Genomic DNA, 22,500 nt, shown 5'->3' on the forward strand with positions numbered 1-22,500 from the left:
GGATGATGTAATGGCTGATGCGTATTGGTTGGATAAATGATTTACCTAAACATTGTTACGTAGTAAAACATCATGTGTGTTGTTACACTTTTCTCGATTGCTAACACACAGTTCATGAAACAATTCACCGTTTTCACACAAACACTTTCAAAGAAAAACACGTCAACTCCCACACAAGAACCTCCACATCTTGCAAAGGTTGAATCATGCAGAAAACACAAACATGATAATGAACTGAAGATGTAAACTCAAAGAGCAAACATTAATCATAATCTCAGGATGATATCATTCCGAGCATCCTAGAATCATCTACATACAGTATAATAACAGTACACACTTGATATGAGATCAATTTCACTGTTCTGTATCCAGTAAACCGTAGCACCTGTACGTTTATTTGTAGCATTTTATTGTTGTTCTGTATTTTTGCAGAATTTAATCAAAAGAATTGCTCGAATGACCTGTAACGGAATTGGCCCAAGGTGGAATGGGATGCCATGTTTATTGATATATTTATGCCATCGTATTTTTATTGTGTTGCATTCCCAGTTTATACGTTTCATTTTGACCCAAAAAAAGGATGTTAAGGGATTGGGTGAGACATTCTGGATTTGTGTTAGAGTTCAGAGACAAGAAGCCGTCATTTCAAGAAATGTGTTTAAGCAATCGAGAAAAAAGTAATACAGACGTCTGTGTGACACTGAGCTGAATGAGAGTCAGACACTTACTGAACATCTTGTATACTTTCAATAGTTTTCTCAAAATAATAAAGTGACAAAAACATTTCAGTTTTAAAATAATACATATTTAAAGAAGACCTATTTGCAAATGATAAATTTAAAATTAGAAATAGTAGCCATACACATGTCCAGAATCATAGTGTTGAAATCAGTGCAGATCCATGAACTGCAGGGAAAGAACTCATTGATGCTATAAATAATAAAATAATAATAATGTAAAACTAATCAAATGTAAGGTTGAGTTGTATTACGATGATGTTGTTTTATGACTAAAGGTCTAATCATGCGTGTGCATCAGGGGATTGTCATCACACCTACATGTATTCATTTATCAGATGATTTATCCAAATGAGAAAGCATTTGACGTTTGTCTAAATGTTTGTGAACACTTATCTACACACTTGACAACAACAGCACATACTTTGCTTGCGTAGTATAAGTAAGTGAATTTTGAACTTTGTCTTGTGTTCTAGTGAAAGCTCGTATCAAATCACAATCCAAGGCCGTGATGTAAACCAAAGGCTTTTTGTTATTTTAAAAAGACGAGCCTGAATTCTGAGAAAATCTACGGAGATCTCGAAAGAGTTTTCCAATCAACAATCATTTCCCTAAAAAAGATCCAGACACCGTGTAGCACTTTATCACAGCGGGACATGATGTTATGAGCAATATGAAATACAAAAGAGCTAACACACCTCCCAGCCAGACTAATAACAGGGTCAAAACCTAATATCCCATGAATAGACCAGAGAATACAGATTAAAACACACCAGAGTTCATTTTGATTAGCGAAAGAATGAGCTTTAGAAGAACAGTTAAAGGGAAGGATGACATCATTGAAATAAAGTTAGCATTCTCAGTTCTGGGACATCATCCACTACCATAGTAGGAAAACATTATTGTATATATATCTTGGTTCTGTTGAACACAAAATTAGATCTTTTAAAGAATTTAGGAGAACAAACAGTTCTATCCCTTTAAGGTCCCGAAACAACAAAGAAAACTATAACAGATATACATCGTAAAAACGGTATTTAATAATAATGTTGTATTGCACATTTGAATATATGAGCTCTTTAAAATGAAATTTTTCATTGTTTATCCGTACAAGGAAAAACTTTCAATAAACAATACAATAGACATTTACTGTGAATGTATGTACGCAAAAACATTATTGTATTGTTGTTAAATTAAACTGTGGACATCTCAAATAAGAAAGATTTTTAAACATTCAATTTACTTCATCAAAGTTGTTTCCTAGTAAGCAAAATACAAAACGCAAGAGAAAGTTCTCACCATAGACGATGACTGTAGCTGTGGTACTGCGTCTCTTTGCAACTATATTTTTAGCGACACACGTGTAGTTGGCCGTGTCAGAAAGCCTCGCTTGTTTGATGATCAGATTGTGATCGATGGTGATGTAGAAGTTCCGATCATCTGCAGGATCAATGGTCTCCTCATTCTTCAGCCATTCCACCTGCACACACATGAGAAAACATACAGAATACATATAATAAACGTCTGCACCTGCCGGGCATCTTGAGGACGTCTGAATATCTTCAAACAGCCCGGTCATCTACGCACACTCATTCGGCCCGGGCGTTTGAAATGATCGAACATTTTAATTCTCTTCAAAGTGAACTCCTCAGGGCAACATTGACTTCAGCCATTTTCTAAAGTAACAGCGTGGATTTTAAGACAACCATGTGGGGACAGTAAAAAGGGAAAAGCAGAATAGATCGGTGAGGATATTTTGGGGTGTAATGTTCGGTCAGATGAAACAGCAGCGGATATTATGGTGATGAAATAAAAAGGGGGGTGAGGTTTATCTTGAAGAACAGCTTGAGAACATCACTTCTTAATCAGAGCCGATAGAAAGTACAAAATAACGAATTCTTCATACGCTGTTGTGAGATGTCAGGAGGAGTTAATGCGTTTAGTTGTAATCGCTATGGAATGACGATTCTCTCTTTTCTCATTTGCAGTCGCCACCGTTTTTAATCACAATACTGTGTTACTTAAGTGTTTTTAAGGAAAACATCAGATAAAAGATGCTTTACAATTCCAGCCCGCATCACAATAACTTCCATTCCATTATTACCAGACGATTAAGTGAAAATCACTCTGTTTACAGAAATCTTCCTTCATTGTGATGGGATGTTCGGTGAAGCCTGTCTGAACTATCAGCGGTCTCCAAACACAGCTCAGGGTCGTGTGTGAGGACACCAGTGACATTTAATCGCTCGACGGCAGGTTGAAAGATCCGACCTTGACTTTAGAAAGTACTCATCTCTTCTTAACCTTTAGAAGAAGGACCAGTTTCATGGCTTTCAAACACACACCCCAAAAACACATGCGAGACTCATTTGAGTCATTCTCACCAAAACATCGTGGCAGTACAAATTTCAATTATAAAACACACAACTCGGTAACACGATAAAGATAATTGTGTTCTCTAACTTGGACAAAACATAATTTAGACATAGGAATGAATTATTTATGTATTTTATTGCTATTTCTGCTGAAGTTCTCATTACCGTAACGTGCCCCGATTTGTCTGAGTGCATTATATAGTGTCATTTAAACAGAGTAAAATTAAAATATCGTGAAAAAAACAAATGGATGTTCTCACGTGACAAAAATGATTGAAAAGAATCCTCATGTATAAGATAATGAAGAAATAGTGGAAGAAAGACGTGTCCAGGACTGATACTCTCATCCTCCGTCACGTTTTGTTAAAGACATTAACATTTTTGCTGTAGTTATGCAGCCAGATGCCAGTAAATTACTGTAGATTTATATTTATCTAATTTATTGGCAACAGTTTGTTCAAAGATAAATGAACATTAAACATTTACAAGTCTTTATCTTATAGACTAAAACTATAAAATAACAGCCTCATGCAAAGCATTCTGGGAACCAGAATTTTTCTGTTTTTATTTCTAATTTTGGTTCCCAGATTGCTTTGCATTTTTTTCTGTAAAGATAAAGACTTGTTCATGTTTAATGATCATTTATCTTTGAACAAACTCTTGCCAGTAAATGACATAAATGTAAATCTACAGTAAGTTACTGGTAAAATGTAAGAATACAGGTCAAAACTCACAATGCTTGAATTAGGCCTTTTGACTTGAGGAAATATCAAAACAATATTGTTGTATAATAGCATCTATTCTATACAGTAATATACACTTTTCACTTCATCTTACAATAAAATAGACTAAAAACAGACGCAACGTTGTTGTCTGTGAATGTGTGAAATGCTAGTTTAGAATTTCAGCGAAATGTGATTTCTGAAAGAAAGCTCTTGCCTCCCACCTTCTGTAGATCGCCTTCACATCAGAATTGACTTCATGATGCTTAAAATAATGTCATGAAGGGCTGCAGATAGCCGTGGGCTTTCACCACTATAGCCTCAATATTTTCTCTCCGTCCACAGACCTGATTCCCTTTATCCGCCCAACCCACTTTAATGAGACGGCGGCGATACCACGAGAGATGAAGACATCTGATGTATATATCACATCACCACGTGACCATATGGATTCTCATTTCAGAGAAAAGACTCACATACAGATTTACAACCACATGAGAGAGAATAAATGATGAGAGAATATGGGCTGAACTGGCCCTTTAAATGTAAACTCAGGTCAAATATTTCGCCACACACGCATATACAGAAACACGTATGAGAAGTGAATGTGTTGATATCCATCAGAGATGTGTGTGTGTAATATCATGTGTGTCACAGCGGTGCAAGACTGAAGGGAAGAAAGTAAAAATATCAACCTCTCATTGGCTCAGCAGGGGACCAATTCAACCAATCAGCTGCCCACGTTTTCCAGCTGTGAGAAACATGGCACACACATCGCTCGTCACACACACACACACACACACACTTAATTCTGCGGTCAAACTAGTGGGGTATAAAAAATGTGGGGAGCGATTGCTCCATCTTTCTGTACCGAGAGGTCTTCTATTGATCTTTTATTGGTCTCACGCGTTCACGTGACCTGAATTCGCAGGTCAGAGTTCACCAAACTTGAACTTTCCTACGCAGGGAAATATCTTCAGACAGGCTTGTGTTTCCCATCTGTCGCATGCGTATGAATGGAAGTCAATGGATCAAGAAGGCAAGTGTGGTCGCGGCGGCTTTACGCATCTGACCATATAACGTGTAACACGAACACAGTCGTCCTCATAAACACATGCATGTGAGCATATTCACTACATTTTAAATAACTATAAAAAATCACAGTGCTATTTATGACTTTTATAGCAAAATATTACATCTTTTATGTTATAAAGAATTTATTACACGTCTTATTTGAATTCTTGATTCTGATTGTCCAGTCGCGACATTCCAAGGGCTGATATAACCCGGATGCTGCAAATCATTTTGAGACGGGTTATTATAAATATAATAACATATATGACATTATATTTACAAATGATTAAACCAATTTGCCTGTTCGTGACGTTTGAATGTCGTTTATTACTTTAAAACTGAAATTAAACGGCTTTTCCTCGGGGAAGGTCTGAATTCAGTAAATGAGCTAATAAAATATTTCAAACTCACATTTCATGTCCAGTTTTATCTCATGTGGCCAGTAGTCGTGTTATAAGTCCTGTAATAAGCGTACTTTTCCAAAGTAAAAAAAGTAGATTAAAATCCTTAAAGGTACAGTTCAGTCAAAAATTGACTCAGTCAAGTTGATCTTAACCTGTATGAATGTTTTTGTTCCGCCAAACACAAAGGAAGATATATGGAAGAATTTCAGCAACCAAACAGATCTCATCTCCCATTTACTGCCATAGTAGGGCAGAAAATAATACTTTAAGAGTCAATGGGGGATGAGATCTGGTTCATTTTTCCAAATATCCCTTTAAGGAGTGTCCATCACTGTTAGCAACCATAGCAACAGCCCTTTATCTCCTTCAACTTGAAGCGTATGTACATGATTTTCATTCCCAAGACGTAGCAGTCATCATAAAGAAAGAGTAGATGTGTGTAAATGTGTATTAATGCTCTCTTTCCCCGGTTGGAGCGTGACCGATGGTTGGGCTTTATCTCTGTGAAGCTCAGGTTCTGGCCGGACTGATTTCTCTCGGTGGGGATTGGTCTGTGGATGAAGATGAAAGAATCTGAGAACGCAAGCTCTTCGTGCACCTGCTCACACGCTCGGGATGCTGTTTACCGTGCCTGCCGGGCGAACTCACAAACACATCACCACAGAAAAACCAATCAGGACGCTTTCTGAAATATTTCAATATCTCGCAGATAATTGCTTTCTGTGGTGCCAGAACGTACGTGTTTATTTATGTGAAGAGATAGATGTTTGATTTTGAGAAATAAACGCTTTTTGCCATCGAGGAGCTTTTTGTATGAAGGGTAAAAAACTTTGAAAAGTTGGAGAAAATGTGTAATTGCAAATGTGCGCGTGTGAAGGTTTAAAGAGCGTTAAAAGGCATCATTAGAAAGTAATGAGAGATGTTTCTGTAGTTTTACTCGTTTAATGAGTCGAGGATGTTTAGTCTAAGATGTTAAGGGTTTGTAGTCAGATGTTAACATATACTGAGAACGATTGAAATATTTTCTGTACATCCAGAGCTGTTCCTCACAGATCTCCAGGTGTGCGGCTCCTCCAATAACAGACAATTTCAACCACTTCTAAACCTTTTTAAACCCACACATTTTCACAAAGAAAACCTGCGTCCTTTTATGAGCTCTGGCTCGGCGGATTGCACACGGTTACATCGCAATCAAAGAACGCTGGGTAGGGTAAAGTAATCTGCCGACTGTAGGCACACGAGTCTGAGACGTGTAGTGAAGTACTCGACATCTGTGTTAAGTGTTCTGTGCTGATTTATACGGATATGTGCAGCTCATCTCTCACACACCTGAACTACACTCAATGTTCACAATGTCTCCATGTAAAGAAACCACCTCCTTTTTGACCAAGAACAAACGAGCAATTATTTCTCCTAGACATGAGATGAAATGAAGAGTCTCATCCGTGTCCTCCTGTGATTCTCCTGAGAAACGCGTTTGAGAAGAGATTGGTCTCGTCTGAAATCAGAAGTCAATACTCTCAATATCATCTCAAACATGTCTCATCAAATCCAGATTATTTGACCTCTACAATCTACATTCATTTACACCTCCAGACTCTTCACGTCTCATTTGTGTGTTTTATTTCTCCTGAGCAACGATGTTGAGATGTTCTCCTTCCCTCTCTCTCATTTCTAGAGATCTAGAGAATAAATCCGGGCCTAATAAAACACAACACAAGCAGTTTATCACAGTCTTACGGTTCAGGTTTGTTGTTAAAACTGTAGAAACATGCGCAGCTCGATGCAGTAAACATGAGCGTGTCTCTCGCGCTTGTCAATATTCAGACTGTATATCAGCATCTAATAATACTCCAGCTGTGAAGGATAGGAAGGGCGGCCGGGCCGGCGCTGTTATTTACGCAACTGGAATTTACTTTCACCTTTGGTCTTCAAAGGAACACAGCAGAGGACGCACACGCACGCACGCACACACACACACACACACATATACAGATTGTGTTATGCATATAGCACGAAAGCTGATGCAAGAAAATACATTTGATTTATAGGTTGAGGTGTGTGCGCAGGCATTATTTGGCGTGTTCAAATAAAACAATATAGGAAAGAATAAATACGAATATGAAGATATACAGCATCACATTTTCCTCCCCTACCCACATGACAAGAATACTATAGTATACAGTAATATTTACTAATCTGCAATCTGCAGTGACATTTCTAGATACTGTAGTGTTTGAAAACCTTTTTAAGGTTTTGAAGGTCTACTACAAACTACAGTTTTTCCATTTACAACAGTTAATATGCAATACCCGTGTATACTACAGTTTACTATAGTAAATGCTATAATGTGGTAAAATTCTAGTCTGATATTCTTTGTAGGCAGTACTTCTGTGTCCAGGCGGAGGCTAACAGTAAAACATCTATTTATCAATAACGTAGTAATATTGTTCATATTCATATCATTTATCAATGTATACATTAACTATCCTCTGAGGATGCTTATTTGAAGTAAATTAGTCAAGAAAGGCATTCAATGAATGTTTATTAGTTAATGGCTAAAGATCGATTTCTAATTTTGCTACATTTTTAAAGTGTAAAATGTGTTCTTAATGAATTGATGACGTGTCAAAAAGGAGAAGGAATAGAACCAGACAAAATATTAAAAGAACAAAACAAGCTGCAGGCTATTTTAAGCTTGCACACATTGCATCTACAGTAGCACTGACTAGTCTACATTGGTTGTACACTTTAAATCAGATTGCACTACGTGTATAAAAGAGTATTGTTCACTAAGAGCTGACATCACACATATGTGCAAAATAGGGAACATACATATTAAAAGTCTTTTGGTTTAAAGCACCAGATAATCTTCTAATTTAAATCTTTATTTCCTACAGTGTGCATATGTCGCCAGGCATGTCTCGCCGCTGAAATCTTTGATACGGCCGTCTCGTCCTCAAACCCGACGTGCAAGATACCTGCGTCACATGCTGAGGACAGCATGCTGATGTATCATTCGGGGAAACGGCGTGCATGCACTGCAAGCATATGCCGGTCAAGGTATTGCGGTCACGGTTGGCTGTGTTCTTTGGAACTTCCAATCCCACGGTGGATACCAAGCTGTCTGTAGGGTAGTGTGGCAATGGTGATATGGGGACTCTCATGGACGATAATCCGCCGCAGTCCATGCCCTGACGCACTCACCAAACCCGTCTCCGCTGGGACTCACAGGGGTGCGTGATGATAATGAGATTTCCGTCGCAACATCGGATGGCGACTTGCTGGCATCGTGCAAAGGACTCCCTGGGGCACCCGGGAACTGCGCCCACCTCTGAGAAGTGATGCTGTGTGCACTGGTTCATACGATGTCCACTCTGGGCAAGTTCATTGGCCTTTTGAAAGTACAATCGGAGATGATAGGTTCTCGAGTCGGACCCCATTCTGTTATTCTCGACACAAAGTCTCGTTCCCTACATCAGGAAACTGAGGTTACATCCGTAACCAAGACGTTTTCCACACTTATAAGGAAAAAGCGTAACTTCTCTCCGAGGTTATGCCCATTTTTAGCTAAAGCTATCAAACAACAGATTTCTTTTACATTGCTAAAGTTGGATTAGTTTACCGGTCCAGCAGAAAGAAGGCAACTTGAAAACTTTTGTCTTTCATCAGCACCTTCCATCTGGTAATAGCAGCATCGATGCTTATCCTGGATTTCTCCTGTCGTCTGTCCCTACTTCGTCTGGCAGCATCACGTTTGCGCTGCTTTGCCGATGAAGATTCGCGCCCTGTCGGCGTTTGTGCACAATACGCATGGTCTTCCATTTGTTCAAAACTTCTAAGAAAGAATGATTTACGCTTGGAATAAGCCAGATGACGACGACTACTACTAGTAAGTTGTTTGTCCGTTTATGGCAACTGTATGAAACATGGTGGCTCAACATGACATATTCCATGTATGTAGGCCCGCTCTGTATGTAAATAGCTTATTCTAAGGTAGTGCAAACATCACAGTTCATTACGTAAGGTCTTTATAGACCTCTGAAGACATGGTTTTGCCTTTTCATGTTGCATTTCTGTCAATAGATCTTCCTAAAAATCCCACACTGGACCTTTAATATATCCTTTTTTTCTGACATTCAGGTAAATAAATAATGGCAGAATTTATGTCGAGCCGCTCCTTTAAGAGTGAAAATATAAATTAGCGTGTGTATGAATTCAGAGAGCTTTGAAATTCATCATCAAATGTTTGTTCTGATATCTCTTTAACATTGCTTTAACATATTCATTGATTAATAATCGGAGGATTTCTAACCGTCACACCGTTCCACATTCTGCTGGTTTTCAGTAGCTACAGAGATAAAGTGTGAGAGATGGCAAATGTAGAATGGGTTTGTGTTTTTCTTGTCAATTTCTGATCAAACGCAGCAGATGACAGCCACCTACAGCGATGTGTGTGTGTGCGTGTGACACACATATGCTGTGAAGACACTTATTCCCACAGAAAGATCTCAACATCTGTTAAAAACATACACAGCTAACCTCCTTCAAAATGTTTATAAACAACACCACACACTTCTTATGTCACACAACAAATTGATATCAATAGATGAATGTTTCTGTAATGCCAATACTGTAGAAGACAACAGAAGTATGACACTTTAGCCTGTCTCTAAATAAATGAATGATCATTAAATAATCATGAAATTAGATGAAGAGATATGTGCTTTTACTTTTCAAAACGATTCAACTTAAGGCAACACTTCACTGAAAATTGAAAAACAATTGTCATCATTTATTCACTCTCAAACCTGTGTGCGAGCGACTCTTTCTTCAGTGGAACACAATAGAAGATATTTTGAGAAATGTCTCAGTGTTTTTGTGTTCTTACAATGGAAGTCAATGGAGTTCAGTGTTGTTTGATTATCAACCATAGATATTAATAACTAGATGCCGCATTAGCATCTTTTTCTATGGGCCGTAGGCCGTCCGCCATATTGGAACAGTGCAAGCCGTTATTAAATAACTGGGTTATCTTTTAACTGTTGCTGTGGTTTGTTTTATCCACGGATAGGAGTGGAAGGATTTCATAGCTTTTATTTTATTTATGAATGTTAAGTTCTGTTTTTTGGACTAGGGACGTTAAAGTGATAGTTCACCTAAACATTCTGTCATCATTTGCTCACCCTCATGTCATGTCATACCTGTATAATTTACTTGGTTCTGATGAACACAGAGAAAGATATTTGGAAGAATGTTAGCCAATTCTGTGACATCATTGACTTTCATAGTAGGAACAAATAAATGGTAGTCAAAGGTGCACAAAACTGTTTGTGTACCTAAATTCTTCAAAATATCTCACTTTGTGTTCAACAGAACAAACCTACTATGGTAGTGGATGATGTCACAGAATTGAGAATTGCTAACATTCTTACAAATATCTTTCTTTGTGTTTAGCAGAACAAGACAATTTATACAGGTTTGAAACAACCTGAGATGACAAAATTTTCATTTTTAAGTGAACTGTCCCTTCAAGCTTGTGATGAAGGATTTTGTTTCACAGATCTGGCAACCCTGCCAGTGATGTAAGGGGACCGTTCCAAGATGGCGGACGCGCCTATGTGCCCGGAGCTCTTGAATGAGGCATCTAGTTATTTAAATCTATGTTATCAACATTCTTCAAAATATCTTCTTTTGTGTTCTGCAGAAGAAAGAAACTCACACAGGTTTGAAATGATGAATAACCGATGAAGACATTTTCATTTTGGGTGAACAATCCCTTTAAACACAACCTAAAAACTAAATAAATGTAAATCACATAAACAATATGTATCATGTTTGTGGGCAAAAAATGCAAAGGGTTGCAATAATGTGAAAGATCGGCTTGGACAATTTACCAACACAGGACTCCCCGGTAATCTTAAAAAAGAAGACTAGTTAGACAAAAACATACACCCGATTTAAACAAGTCACCTCTAGAAAAGCTTTCAGATGGGTTTGTGTAATATTCTATATTGTAAAACAGTGGGCATGTGTTTAGTAAGCTTCATCTTAACCTGATGTTTATTCAGTGGATGATGATGAAGGTGGTGTAGTTGGGGTTGTTTTGACTCTCTCTGGTGTTAAACCAGGCTAACATATATATATATATATATATATATATATATATATATATATATATATATGCCCATCCTCATACTCACTGTGTAAAAGGGTCATATCATAAATTCTGTTCCCTGGGGTTCACTTTTAATTTTACTCTAACTCTTGTGTGCCAAAAAGCAGTCGTAATTGAACGTTACTGGACATTGTTTGCATTTAACTCTGTTTGTTTTCAATGTTCAGGAATACAAATATCTCATTACACTTTTCATCGATGACCTCATTCTAAACACGTCCGTGACATCTGTAAGTGAGCAGTCATGTGTTTTATGGCTGGAATACACTAAAAGACTTAAAATCTGAATAGATTTAGTTTAAACAAGACATTATAGACTTCACAGTTTCAGATAGAAAGACACTAAATGATCAAATCTGCAGACTGGCACAGACTTTCTGCAACAAGTCCAGAAGTCCAGACTGGTCCTGAGCAAAAGTCTTTCAAATATCCCAAAACTAGACGCATGTGCATCACTACATACAGTATTCACCGGTGATTATACACACACCTGCAGAAGAGCTTCACAAGCACAACGCATTTGTTCAGTCGAGCGAGAGAAGTCTGGACGTCTGCTGTGTGTGTGTTTCTATAATCATCGGTGTCAGGACATTATTAGTGTAATGGTTCTCTCTCACACACACACTGACACGCTAATAACATTACAAACACCAAACAGCCCGACACACACAAACAGAGACGTGTGCTGCATGTGCCCGCTGCCGACTGCCTGGCATCAGAACTCACATTAACATAACTGGCACAACTGATGTTGTTAATTAAGTCTGTGAAACAAGTACTTGACAGGCAGGCCAAAGCACGCACACACACACGTATTTTGAATAAATTAGATTGGTTCTAAATATTAATTTTTTGTTTTTTGCCTGCTGTCTGTCTCACATACTACATTGTAAAAGAAAAACACACACATGCCTCATATCTCCTTTATTGTTGTAAAATTGTGTCATGATCTCCAGACAGCATCTCTGATCACACGCGTGTTTCTGTACAGGCCAGAGGAGCGTCTTCACATCTGAAGAACAAATGTGAAGATTTCAGCATACAAACTCTTTCTCTTTCTCTTGACATCAAAGTTTTACTGCTGACTAAAACAAAGATGTGAGAGTGAAAAACCCTCTGCACTGCTGGGCGGACAGGAAATTTCTCTCTCTTTCTCTCTAACATACACAGAAAGAAAGAGAGGGAGGGAGACAGAACTGGGCCATCAGAGCATGTCACTGAGGCCCAAAGCTATATATACACTTCACACACGCACACACACACAAGCATGCACACACACGTACACAATCACACGCACACACACAAGAATGCACACACACGTACACAATAACATGCACACACACAAGCATGCACACACACGTACACAATCACACACACGCATGCACGCACACACACACACACACACGCATGTAGGCACACACACACGTACACACACACACACACGTACACACACACTCATGCACACACGCACACACACACACACGTGCATGCACGCACACGTACACAATCACACGCATGCACGCACACACATACACACAAACACACGCATGTAGGCACACAGACAGACAGACAGACAGGCACACATGCACACACACACATGCGCACACACACACACACTCATGCACGCACACACCTGCAATGCTCTTAACACTGAGATACAGGGAAGCGGAAATGTGTTCCCTGGTACGTTATTACTCCGTGAATGAATCCGCATCTACGTTTGAAGAGATTTTTTTGCCCATCTTGCATTATTTATGAGCTTTATATGAGCGATGACGTCAAACGTCCCCGCCAAAGGAAGTATTCGCTGTTAGCAACTTGTTAGCAACGCCGTTTTAAAGACACAATAAAGGTTTAAAAAATCACAACAAGTTATAACTGGTGTGTTTTATGTCATAGAATGAAATGTAAAAATATTTAGAGGTTTTGTTTACAACATATTTTATTGGGCGATTTACCAAAAACCCTGTTGAGAAAAACAGTGTAGGCTGGGTTAGGTATGTTTTGCTGCTGGGTGTGCTGGTATAAGCTGGTCATGAACACCTTAAACCAGCACCTGACCAGCTAAAACCAGCATAAACCAGCATCAAGCATACATAACCCAGCATATGCTTCCAACAGGGAACCCATTAAAAAAACCCATAGACTGACAGAACTGCAAGTCCTGAAATACTATAACTTGCTTTTCAAACAAAACATCTCAGAGGCACTTTATACTTATCAAAGTAAGAATACTACATTTAAATTAGACAAGGTTAAAAAGATAGCAGTGAATAGAGATGAAATAAAGGCTGTAAAGAAAAGATCACTGTACAATATCTTCTGAGTAAACATGTTTAGGTGGGATTAAACTGTAGTTCAGAGAGTTAAAGCAACAGATCTGAACAAGCATACACATGAATGAGACCTGAAATCACGTGTCTTCAAGGTCAGTATGAAGCGCTGCTTTTCTCACTTAAACTCCTCGGATGATAAAACACAGACTGGTGCTGGAGGAGGAATTCACACCGCTGTGCTCGAGTAAAATACAGCAGCATAGAAAGACAGAGATTTGAAGTGATGCTTCTTTAAGCCAGAGAAGATTTCGGATGGACAGCAGCACACACACCTCTCTCTCTCTCTCTCTCTCTCTCTGTCTGTGGGTAAGAAGATAGGAGGAAACGAAGAGAAGAGATGTTTCTGCTTTCCATAAAGTTTCTCACAAGAAATATCTGAGTAAAAGAGAACACTGCATCCATAAAGTCTTCTGAGCTCTTAAGGAGCAACGGCTGAGCAATAGAGTTTTCTTTTGTGAAGAGAAACGAGGAGGTGAGGATGGAGATATATGGAGATGTTATTGTGCTGTTTCTTGTTCTCTGTGGAGACAGACGTTCATTAATCACAACACAGATGTACCCACAACCTCTAGAGTTCACTCACTCCACAGAGACACATACACACACATGCACACACACACACACACACACGCACACACATGCACACACACGCACGCACACACACATGCACACACAAAAGCACGCACACATACGCACACAAACATGCACAAGCACGCACACACACATGTGTGCACACACACACACATGCACACAAACACTCACACACTTGTGCACACACAGGTACACACATGTGCACACTTAAGCACACACACACATGCACACAAACACGCAAGCACACACACGTGCACACACACAGAGGTCTTGTATTGTTAAAAGTGACCAGATGTAAATGTAATGTGAGTCCAGTGAACTTGATACTGTAAGTTCAACATAAACATTGAAGGTGAAAATATACAACAGTAATTGTCCTCAGACTCTGTTTCGATCACTTCTTCTCACATGTTCTTCAGATGATTTAAAAACACTGTGGTGTGACTAATGGACTTCAAAAAGTTCAATTATTGCACGTACAGTAGTTGTGTAACGTATAGTGAGATACGAGTAGAAACTGCTTTAATAGACCGATCAAACGTGTGTGTTTATGAGTGAGAGTGAGAAAATAAAAGAGCATTGAGATGATTGACCGCTGTAGACAGTCAGGATAGTTTCTCAGTTACGGGTCGCACTGGAGATCAGTTATGCATAACGTGTGTGATTCGTCTCTTGAGCCCAATATAATGAATACACACTTCCCACCGAATACCACATGTTAAACTACCAACACACACACACAATGCAACACTTCCTCTGCTCTCTCGAGAGCTTAAACACACACACACACACAATCACACACTCGGCTCTGCCTCTCTGAGAAACTCTTTTTATACTGAAGATCAAGAATCACTTTATGTCTGTAAATATTCTAGAGAGCCTTTATCCAGATGTCACTGCATCTGACACACACACATGGAGACATGAGTTATCACAGTGATCTGGTGCGTTCTGAAATGTGTGTGTCAGCATGTGTAGTGCATTAACAGGATTCGGACACAATAACTCACTTCATGTCCAGATGCATTTGTGAAATTTACACACGTGCTGACTGACACATTACCAGCATACAGAACATCAGCACATTTAATGAATGAGCCACCGTGAAAGTGTGTTCCCGTAAACAATCTCCATCTTCATCAACATAAAACACAAGAAAGCTGTTAGGACTCCAGCTAATGAAGAACCTATTCATTAATCCTGTCTGAACATTTCACTGTGACAAAATACATGTGTGTGTTCTACAGTATTCAGTGTGTGTGTGTGTGTGTGTGTGTGTGTGTTGAGTGTTCTACAGTAACGGGTGTGTGTGTGTTGAGTGTTGTACAGTAACGTGTGTGTGTGTGTTGAGTGTTGTACAGTAACGGGTGTGTGTGTGTTGAGTGTTGTACAGTAACGAGTGTGTGTGTGTTGAGTGTTGTACAGTAACGAGTGTGTGTGTGTTGAGTGTTGTACAGTAACGAGTGTGTGTGTGTGTGTTGAGTGTTGTACAGTAACGGGTGTGTGTGTGTGTGTGTTGAGTGTTGTACAGTAACGGGTGTGTGTGTGTTGAGTGTTGTACAGTAACGAGTGTGTGTGTGTGTGTTGAGTGTTGTACAGTAACGGGTGTGTGTGTGTGTGTGTTGAGTGTTGTACAGTAACGGGTGTGTGTGTGTTGAGTGTTGTACAGTAACGGGTGTGTGTGTGTTGAGTGTTGTACAGTAACGAGTGTGTGTGTGTTGAGTGTTGTACAGTAACGAGTGTGTGTGTGTTGAGTGTTGTACAGTAACGAGTGTGTGTGTGTGTTGAGTGTTGTACAGTAACGGGTGTGTGTGTGTGTGTGTTGAGTGTTGTACAGTAACGGGTGTGTGTGTGTTGAGTGTTGTACAGTAACGGGTGTGTGTGTGTTGAGTGTTGTACAGTAACGAGTGTGTGTGTGTTGAGTGTTGTACAGTAACGAGTGTGTGTGTGTTGAGTGTTGTACAGTAACGAGTGTGTGTGTGTGTGTTGAGTGTTGTACAGTAACGAGTGTGTGTGTGTGTGTGTTGAGTGTTGTACAGTAACGAGTGTGTGTGTGTTGAGTGTTGTACAGTAACGAGTGTGTGTGTGTGTGTTGAGTGTTGTACAGTAACGAGTGTGTGTGTGTGTGTTGAGTGTTGTACAGTAACGAGTGTGTGTGTGTGTGTGTGTTGAGTGTTGTACAGTAACGAGTGTGTGTGTGTGTTGAGTGTTGTACAGTAACGGGTGTGTGTGTGTGTGTTGAGTGTTGTACAGTAACGAGTGTGTGTGTGTGTTGAGTGTTGTACAGTAACGAGTGTGTGTGTGTGTGTGTGTGTGTGTGTTGAGTGTTGTACAGTAACGAGTGTGTGTGTTGAGTGTTGTACAGTAACGAGTGTGTGTGTGTGTTGAGTGTTGTACAGTAACGAGTGTGTGTGTGTGTTGAGTGTTGTACAGTAACGAGTGTGTGTGTTGAGTGTTGTACAGTAACGAGTGTGTGTGTTGAGTGTTGTACAGTAACGAGTGTGTGTGTGTGTTGAGTGTTGTACAGTAACGAGTGTGTGTGTGTGTTGAGTGTTGTACAGTAACGGGTGTGTGTGTTGAGTGTTGTACAGTAACGAGTGTGTGTGTGTGTTGAGTGTTGTACAGTAACGAGTGTGTGTGTGTGTTGAGTGTTGTACAGTAACGAGTGTGTGTGTGTGTGTTGAGTGTTGTACAGTAACGAGTGTGTGTGTTGAGTGTTGTACAGTAACGAGTGTGTGTGTGTGTTGAGTGTTGTACAGTATTGTGTTTGTGTGTGCTTCAGTGTGTGTTGTACAGTAGTGTGTGTGTGTGTCTGTGTTGAGTGTTGTACAGTAACGAGTGTGTGTGTGTGTGTTGAGTGTTGTACAGTAACGAGTGTGTGTGTGTGTTGAGTGTTGTACAGTAACGGGTGTGTGTGTGTGTGTGTGTTGAGTGTTGTACAGTAACGAGTGTGTGTGTGTGTTGAGTGTTGTACAGTAACGAGTGTGTGTGTGTGTGTGTGTTGAGTGTTGTACAGTAACGAGTGTGTGTGTTGAGTGTTGTACAGTAACGAGTGTGTGTGTGTGTTGAGTGTTGTACAGTAACGAGTGTGTGTGTTGAGTGTTGTACAGTAACGAGTGTGTGTGTTGAGTGTTGTACAGTAACGAGTGTGTGTGTGTGTTGAGTGTTGTACAGTAACGAGTGTGTGTGTGTGTTGAGTGTTGTACAGTAACGGGTGTGTGTGTTGAGTGTTGTACAGTAACGAGTGTGTGTGTGTGTTGAGTGTTGTACAGTAACGAGTGTGTGTGTGTGTTGAGTGTTGTACAGTAACGAGTGTGTGTGTGTGTTGAGTGTTGTACAGTAACGGGTGTGTGTGTTGAGTGTTGTACAGTAACGAGTGTGTGTGTTGAGTGTTGTACAGTAACGAGTGTGTGTGTGTGTTGAGTGTTGTACAGTAACGAGTGTGTGTGTGTGTGTTGAGTGTTGTACAGTAACGAGTGTGTGTGTTGAGTGTTGTACAGTAACGAGTGTGTGTGTGTGTTGAGTGTTGTACAGTATTGTGTTTGTGTGTGCTTCAGTGTGTGTTGTACAGTAGTGTGTGTGTTTGTGTGTTCGTGAGTGAGTGATTGTGTGTTGTACAGTAATGTGTTTGTGTGAGCACGCGTGTCAAAGGGCAAACCATAATTAACACCAGGTCTCCACCGGACGCGGCGCGATGCGACACACGGCTTGTTTTAATGGGATAGTTATATAATGGGATAGTCTAATTCTAATGGGTTCCAATGAGTTCTGTTGTCTCTTGTCGTGCCGCGCCGCATCCGGTGTAGTAAATGGTGAAAATCTTTAGTTAGTAACTTCAGGCCAGTAGTGTGAGCAGACTAACCTGTACAGTATGTATATCACCATGGAAACAGGCAGGTTTAATGAGGGGCTCTGTGATTGGCCGTTGAGTGAAACCTCAGACCCGTGTCTCGTCTTCATGGCACTTCATGGTGTTATTGTAAAGTGTTTTCTCTCACTAATGGAAGTAACTCTCGCTGTGGGTGTTCAGCGTGGAGGTCACTGGGCCCCGTCGTTCAGAAAAAAGCAAATCATATTTAAATAAAAACATACATCCTGTATGTGCTCGAAGCGTTTCTGCCAATTTCCTGGGTTTTTAATGCACACAACATCGAGAAGGTCTGGAGTGTTTTGTCTAGACAAAATCAGCGAGCAGAACAGAGATATATAGCAGCACACGCTGGAATTCATCCATCTCTCCCTCGGATCTCATCTTACACACATCCCCGGGAATATGTGTGTGTGTGTGTGTGTGTGTGTGCGCACCTGTCACGCACAAGGTTACGGGTCTCTGGAGTGCCGGTGACCTCTGGGTCAACATGAGGACCAGAAAGACCCCTAAAAGCTTTTGACACGAGCAAGCCATCAGAAACATAAGCAACACACACAAGAACAAACACTCAAAACTCAACAGGAAAACTTCTGCATCGCTGCTTTTCATTTTTCATGTGTACAAGGACTGAAAAACAACGCAGAAGAAGATTTACATATTTCTGTACCAGATGATATTGCTGGACAGTGTTGGGTGTAACTAGTTACTAAGTAATAAGTAACTGCAATTTAATTACGTTTCCCTTGTTTCCCTTTTTCTCTCTCTTTAACTCTTTATTACTCCTGATGACAAAATCCTGTGTAATATATTCAATAGCGGAAAGGACATCAACATGATAGTCTAACTTTAAAATAAATGCTTTAATGTGTCCTTCTCACATTTGTATACGTTGATGCAGTTATTTATTTGAATGCATTAAATAAGCCACTTTATGTCTTTTCTTGAATCAATGTTGATGTAGGATATAGAAAGTAATTAAATACGTTTTGGAGAGATTAACTTATTCCACCATTGATTATGTTATTAGTAACTAGTAATTCATTACTTTTTCAGAGTAACTTGACCAACACGGCGCCACATTACTTTTTGAACAACAGCATCCAACAAAAAGCGCTGTCAATCACTCACATCCAGCGTGTTCAGACGAGCACCTAACATTTCAGCCGTGTTCAATCCTTTTTTCTTCAAGTTCATTTGATGATATTCCTTTTAGCTTGAACGCATTCAAGTGTTTTAGTGATTGGTGTACACATAAGAGTCACACAGTGCTGTTGTTCAGTCAACCGTGACCTTCAACTCTTTAAATGAATCTCATTTCCTTTCAATCGTTTCACTATAATCATTACTTACAAAATATGAAGAGCGTTTGGCCTTTCACAAGAGTGTGTGATATTGAAACGGTTAAAATCTACTGTATTGAACAGACATTGACACGTGTGTGTGTGTGTGTGCGTGTACCTCAGCGGGTGGGACACCTTCAGGTGGGCGACACTGCAGTAACACTTCCTGTTCCAGTGACACTTCCTTACCCAACGGCTCTTGTTCAAAGGTCTTCCTCAAAACTGATGAAGGTGGAAGAGAGAAGAAGAGAAAATTCAGGATTTCAGTGAGAATGGACAAACACTCACATGCATGCGTGCACACACACACATAGACACACACACCTTATGATTGATGTCATTCCAGCATGAGCTGAGAATCTTCCACAACTTTTTGTTGTTTTGCATTTTTTACAATCCTTCCTACACAAACTTTTTTGGGTTTAAATGGAAAAGCATCAGATTTGTGGAGTCCGCAGTATGTAAAGTACATACCATAAGCATCATATGTGTGTCAGAGGATGATTTATTCACATTTACATCAGTCTCTTATATCCTGAGAATGTGTGTCTGTGCGTGTCATCCGCTGTATTCTACAGTAAAGAAAAGCATTTGCTCTTCATTGGCTTTATTCATTCTCATGTATGAATACTTGTAAGTGTGAATATCATTTCTCCTGATGCTTTCTGTAAATGTTCACGGCCATGTGTGCGTGGGTTTCTAACGCTCGATGTCTCATGGACCGAAGGCCAAAGCAACACGTCGCATGTGAACTGTGAACACACAAATGTGTGTTAGTGCGGCGGAACATCACAGTCTGACTAAATGATCTGAGGCATTTCTTACTTTAAACATTTAGAAAATGACTGCCATCAATGGCTGTTTGGTCAAAATGTTGTTCTTCGGCTAATATATTTCATTATTTATTGAATATTGTCAAAAGATTTACAAAACTTCAGAAAAAAATATTCAGCTTTTCACCCAGAACCTTCAATTGTCTCCACTGAGATTTCACTATTCAGCTGGACATAAAACACACACACACATACATTCTGCGTGTGTGTTTTTGTTCACATTACTGATGGACTCACAGAGGGAGCTGGTAATAGGCAAATAAATCACATCCCTGAGGGTGTGTGTGTGTGTGTGTGTGTGTGTGTGTGTGTGTGCGTGCGTGCGTGTGTGTGTGTCTGTGTGGGTGTGTGTGTGTGTGTGCGTGTGTGTGTGTGTGTGTGTGTGTGTGTGTGTTTTTGTGGGAGAGGAAATACATTCAACTCACAGTTTTAGTGCACAACATCACTACAGTAACAAATCTTAAACAGCACTGATATCATGAACAGACACACACACACAGGTTTGGTTTACACATAATGATTTTTAGACTGTACAAACTATATTGTCTCCTGTAACCCTCATCAAAGCAAACCATTTGCATTTTAACAATATTAATAATAACAATAACAAATAAACATTTCATCATACCTACAGTGATTAGAAACCTGCACTGGCAATGCTTTTATGTGTGTGTGTGTTTGTGTTTGTGTGTGTGTGTGTGTTTGTGTGCGTGTTCGTGTGCGTGCGTGCGTGTTTGTGTGTTTGTGTGCGTGCGTGCGTGTGTGTGTATACAAACATATCTGTGTGTATTTATGTGTGTTTCAATGTCATTTAAATACAGAGCTAATAAAATGTATTTGCTAAGACATGAAGCACAAACGTAAAAGCACATCATCTGTCTGGCTGTCTATCCATCCGTCTATCTGTCTGTCTCTGTCTGTCTGTCTGGTGTTTTTAATGTTGTTTTGCTAAGTGCATTGATTTATTTTCACTCAGATTCTGAAGCCATTCAGCAGAAGACAGGAAGTTGGTGGTGCGACGCTACCAATCAGCTCATCTTTCTGTCTCTCTCTCTCACACACACACCAGAGGCCCGTTTCAAGAGGCCCCTCACTTATTTTATAAACACTATTTAAGATTTGTATATTTCGGACAGTAGCGTTTTAAACTAATTCTATCCACCCTGTATTTTATTTGTTAAAGAGAACTATTTAACAATCACTAAAATAGAACTAGGAAAATTTAGATGCTGATGCTACGGATGGATTAAGCCGCGTCTGCTCCATAAAGCGAGTTTTTAAAGTCAGGCACGCCTGGACAACGGTGGAGACTAAAGGCCAAGAAAAGGTTTAATATCAGCGAAATTGTCTTTGTTTTATTGTTATTGTGTATTTATTAAAATAACAATTATTTTCTTTTGTGTTGTAACGCTTGTAATATCCATCTTTCTATTCACAAACCAAATGAAATATAATAATAGGCTAGTGTTTTATTGTGTATGGATTGGTTGTAGGGAATTTAAAAGAGTAAGTAAGATGTAAAGATTTAATGTTAAAGATAAAAAATTTGTCAAAAGTGTATTAATCGGTGGAGAAAATGTTTATATTTATTTCCATATTTCCCCACGTACCCCGATTACGACACTTAAAACCGTCTGAGTGCTGCAGAAGCTCTGAGAAGATTCTTTATCCAGCGATCTCATAACGTTGTGTTTAATGCCATGGTGGCATATGTTTCAATTTAAAATAACTTTTTTAATCTTGAAATTAAAGTTTCTTAAAGTATCTATTTTTAAAAAGGTGTTTGCGCGGAGTGATGGCAGTGAAAACTCTCTTTTTCAAGTGTAAGCGGAGACCCCTTCTGTTGTGGGGCCTGTTTCAATTGAAACATAGCAAAGGCTGCTACTGACGCACGCACGCACGTACGCACAGACACACACACACACACACACACACGAGAGCAAGTGTATGAAATTAACAAGATAATTACAACCATAAAGAGACGTTCAGACAATGTGTGTGTGTGAGACAGACTGTCTCCTGTCCATCGTTTCTGTTCT

General features: G+C 39.6%; 1 long non-coding RNA gene across 1 annotated transcript in view; it reads right to left on the reverse strand.

Moving 5' to 3' along the window:
• Window positions 1-1,756: 1,756 nt before the first annotated feature.
• The window catches only part of LOC306890950, a 21,243-nt gene continuing 499 nt past the window's right edge, over window positions 1,757-22,500 (reverse strand). Inside the window, exons 2-3 of the long non-coding RNA XR_013786315.1 lie at window positions 19,747-19,850; window positions 1,757-2,217 (exon numbers count right to left, since the gene is read on the reverse strand). This is a non-coding gene — a long non-coding RNA (uncharacterized lncRNA). The remainder of the gene's footprint in view (window positions 2,218-19,746; window positions 19,851-22,500) is intronic.

This window comes from Barbatula barbatula (assembly GCF_947034865.1).
Source record: "Barbatula barbatula genome assembly, contig: scaffold_144, whole genome shotgun sequence".
NCBI lineage: Eukaryota > Metazoa > Chordata > Actinopteri > Cypriniformes > Nemacheilidae > Barbatula > Barbatula barbatula.